At 36.2% G+C, this 4,691-nt stretch overlaps 1 long non-coding RNA gene across 1 annotated transcript; it reads right to left on the bottom strand.

The window, feature by feature from the left end:
- Positions 1-751: 751 nt before the first annotated feature.
- Positions 752-2,148, bottom strand: LOC133880298 (uncharacterized). Its single transcript, XR_009902230.1, has 3 exons — positions 2,102-2,148; positions 876-977; positions 752-793 (listed from the first exon to the last, which is right to left on the bottom strand). It is a non-coding gene; the product is annotated as an uncharacterized LOC133880298 (long non-coding RNA).
- Positions 2,149-4,691: the final 2,543 nt, after the last annotated feature.

The following is a 4,691-nucleotide window of genomic DNA, read 5'->3' as shown; positions in this document are numbered from 1 at the left end:
ATCTAAGAAGATATCAGATCAGAAGTCTAAGAAGATATCAGATTAGAAGTCTAATAAAGGATCAGAGTCCAATTAGAACTTTGATATCAATTCTAGATCTCGATTAGAACTCTGACAGCAGTTCTAGATCGACAAGGAGCAGGAGTTTTAATCCAGCTTTGACTCCACCTCTTTGCCTATAAATAGGCTCATACCCCAGGTACAAACGAAGACTCAGTTTTTATGCATAGAGTATTATTTTCTTGCAGAAGCTAATTTAGGCATCGGAGAGGACCCCCGGAAGGGTCCCTTAGTTTTTGTTGTTTTGCAGAATTATTAAGAAGCGTGAAGAACATCAGAAGAACGTGCAGATTCACACCATACCGGAAACTGTACCAACAGTTTCCAAACTTTAAAAGTGACATCAAGATGCCCCATACTCTGTTGCATGTCAGATTAGACACCTTTGCGTTTTTCTCCCCAAAAAAGGATGGCCCTTTACATATTAGCCACCTTAATTATTATTTACTTTTTTCTTTTCAAACAGTTTTTTTTTTTTTTTTTTTTTTTTTTTTTTTTTTTTTTTTTATAACTTTCAAGGTATTTTAGGGAGCAAAACTCAAAAGTGTCTAATTTTACACGCAATAATAGTATGGGAGGTCCGATGTTACTTTTTAAACTTTGGATGCGTAAATAAAAACGTGGTGATAATTTAGGAGTAAAATATATTTTCCCCAAAATATAAAGATTCAGAAACAGAATGCTCGTTTACCTTTGGTTTCTTATCTTTATCCAACAGTATAGCTCTACAGCCCTACATTAAAAGGGCGAGGTCTTAAAATCATCCACAAAGGAAGAAATTAGGAGAAGAAAAATGTTTTGAGTATGCTGAAAACCTCAAAGAAATCCTTGCTGACTTTTCCTCGCATGACATGACAAATCATTCTATACTCTCGGACAAGGCATTGACCAACACCTTGGAGCCTTCCTTGTCTGATCTGTTTTCAAGAAGAGAACCAACATTTAAGTCAGAAAAAGTTTTCAGCAGATTTAGACAACTTCTTCATCAGATGATTGCTTTGTTCTGTCTTTACTCATAAAAACTATTAGGGGAACTCAATTTCTTAGCTTAGATGGTATGGGTATGCAACAAACACCTCTTTTTTCATTATATATTACTGTCCTACGCTAATGTTCCATTTGCTATGTTCAAAAGGGTCGTACACATTTATCTAGATCTAGGTAAGCATAAGTGGCAAATACCTTCCCGCCCCGAACTTTTGTTTGTAATTTTGACCTATACCACCAATATGTTACACCAGTACCAAAAACAATAAGACGTGTCTCGTTTGATAAAAAATAAAAAGATTTTATTTTTTTACAAAAAAAGGGAGGGGGGAGAGAGGAGAAGGTGGTTGGCCACCCCCACATTGGCCAGAGAGGGTGGCTGAACCACCCCATGGCCTTGTGGGTGGTTCGGCCGACGGCCACCCCTTTGGCTAATTTGGGGGTACAAAAAAATTGGCCTTTTCTTTTATATTTATATATTTTTTTTTCTAATTGTTTTAATATTTTTTTTATCAAACGGGACACGTCTTATTGTTATTAATGTTAATGTGGCACATTGACAGTTTCTGTCAAAATTACAAACGGAAGTTTGACGTGGAGAGTTATTTGTCATTAATGCTTACCACAAGGAGTTTTAAGTCCTTTTTAAAACCCTAAGGAGCTTATTGCAAATCGGAGCAACCACATAGACTGGTTTTTTATTTTTCCATGTTTCTTTTTATAGTGGTAACCACACAACAAAGCAGTCTTTAGCACTTAAAAACTGAATGAAATGACATTACTATCAGTTTGGGTGTTCGATTTTCGAAATCAAAATTCAATTCTTATTTGGTGCGCGGGTTTTGAGGTTTGACTTTGTGAGATAAAATTAGAAAAAGTTGAATAAAATATAATTTGTTTAGAAAAAGTTGAATAAAATATGATTTGTTTTTTAAAAAGTGGTATAAAATATGATTTAATTTAATTTAATTTTTTTTTTTAAAAAAAAAAAACAGAATCATATTTGCTTTTGAAATTATGGTTGCCAAACGAATTAGGCTTTTTGTTCCCTCACTGATCTCAGAGAAATTTTGAGGCTCATTGGAGATGCCCCCTTCAGTACCCAAAGTAAAAGACCAGTACTCAAAGCACAAGCAAACTTTCCGTAAGACACCTAACAAAGAGGATATGAATTCAGTTTCTGAACATGGAAACAATCCATATCAATAACTTACAAGGGCAGATAAAATTTCTTCAACTGTTCTTCGAGAGAAGCACTTATCAATGACATCCAATCTGTAACAATATAGATATAGCCACGAAAAATGAGGATCTTGAGCTTATAAAAATAAAATTAAAAGTTCGAGGATCTTGGATGGTGGAAAGATAGGCAGCTTAACAAAAATGATTTTAATGAACCTTTCCAGCATTTAATCTTTGAGATGTAGTTCCTTTATATTTATATACGTTACATCGCCGTATTATAAGATGATACATATTAGATTTATTTTTCACATGTACATGTGACCTTTTTTGTACACGTGCTTAATTCTGTTTAGCATAGATCAACAGCTGTTAGTTAGCATAGACAGTTAGCGTACTTGCTCAGCAAGCTTTGTAATATAATATATATTCTGCAGATTCTTGTAACTTTACACTTACTTTTGATTAATACAGAAAACAGAGGATTCCTCTTCTCTCATTTTTCTCTCTCTCTCGTACAATTCCTAGCATCTGTTTGTTTCTGTTCTTCATCAATCATTCAATAACAGAAATTCAATATGGTATCAGAGCTTTCGTGATTTTTCTTTCGTGATTGTTCCTTTCAAATCAAGTTTTTTTTTCTTGATTCTTCTCTGTTCTTCATCATTTTTTTTTATGGAAAACCTATCTCTCACTTCATCTTCTTCAGCGATGGATTCTTCTAATCCATTGTATCTCCACAACGGAGATAATCCAGGAATTCCTCTTGTTTCTCAATCATTGACTGGAGACAATTATTACACTTGGAGTCGATCAATGCTCATGGCACTGACTGCGAAGAACAAGGTTCTTTTCATCAATGGAGGTTTGCCAAAGCCCGACCCTTCCAGTCCAGATTTCTTGCCATGGACGCGATGCAACAACATGGTACTTTCTTGGATCATTAATTCTGTTTCTAAGGAAATTGGAGTTAGTATCATTTGTGTTGATACCGCTGAGGCAATGTGGACCGATCTTAGGGATCGTTTCTCACAACAGAATGGACCTAGAATCTTTCAGATTCAAAAGTCCATTTCTGACTTGAGACAAGATAATCTTTCTGTGAGTAGCTATTTCACCATCCTCAAGGGATTATGGGATGAACTACTCAATTACAAGCCTTTACCACCATGTACGTGTGGTACAATGAAGGTCCATAATGACTACCAGCAACAAGAATATGTGATGCAATTCTTGATGGGATTAAATGAATCCTATGCTCAGGCTAGAGGTCAGATTTTGATGCTTAATCCTCTTCCACCTATCAACAAGGTGTTTTCACTAGTAATTCAAGAAGAAAGACAGAAGGAGATTTCGAATTCTGTTACTTCTCTTAATCAGAATTCTGCTGCTTTGCTCACCAAGTCAGTTGTGACTACATCTGGAAATTCAACACCACGAGGTCGTTTTAATAAAAACACCTCTTATCGTAAAGATAAGCCAACATGCAGCCACTGTGGAATTTCTGGTCACACGGCAGAGAAATGTTATAGGCTGCATGGGTTTCCCCCTGGCTTCAAATTTACCAAAGGAAAGGCTGCTGAAGACCTTTCTGCCAATCAAGTTTCAGATTTTTCCGGGATCCAAGAGGTCTCTTCATTGCCTTTCACTTCAGAACAGTATCAGAGGATCATGGCTCTCATCACACCTAATTCTGAGATTAGTTCAGCCAATCAAGTAGGTCAATCTCAGAAACTCATAGCCAACATGTCAGGTAATTCTTTCTTTATGCCTCATTCTACTCCTCATTTCACACATTCTGTTTTTTCTTCAGTTTCCACATTTCATAAAGCCTCAACATCTAAAAATTGCCCCTGGATTCTAGATACAGGAGCAACCGACCATATGGTTTGTTCCACATCATATTTTACCACCCACATTGCATCTATTTCCAAATTAGTAAAATTGCCAAATGGAAATTTTGCTACCGTCACCCACATTGGAACTGTTAAAGTTTCTTCCACCCTTACCTTGACTAATGTCCTTTGTGTTCCTTCATTCTCTTTCAATCTTGTATCAGTTAGCAAGCTCACCAAAAATATATCCTGCTGCATAATTTTTCTTGCTAACATTTGCTATATTCAGCATCTACAGACATGGAAGACGATTGGAGTGGGTAGGGAGTTTGGAGGTCTGTTTCATTTACAGTGTAATCATGTTCCTTTTTGTAACAATTCTGTAACATCCTCTAACATTGTGCCAATTGTGCCAATTCACAGTTTTTCTGCTCATACGGTTTCTCCTAGCACATGGCATTCTCGGCTAGGTCATCTCTCGGATGCTCGTCTGAAGCTCCTTAGTAGCCAAAATTCTCAGATTTCTTTTGATTCAAATAAGTGTTGTCTTACTTGTCCTTTAGCTAAGCAACACCGTTTACCTTTTCCTATTAGTAATTCTGTTTCCAGTCACCCTTTTGAAATTGT

The sequence above is a fragment of the Alnus glutinosa genome, chromosome 10 (genome assembly GCF_958979055.1).
Source record: "Alnus glutinosa chromosome 10, dhAlnGlut1.1, whole genome shotgun sequence".
NCBI classification, from domain to species: Eukaryota; Viridiplantae; Streptophyta; class Magnoliopsida; order Fagales; family Betulaceae; genus Alnus; species Alnus glutinosa.
Note: the sequence above shows the minus strand (reverse complement) of the source record. Positions and strands in the feature narration are given on the sequence as shown.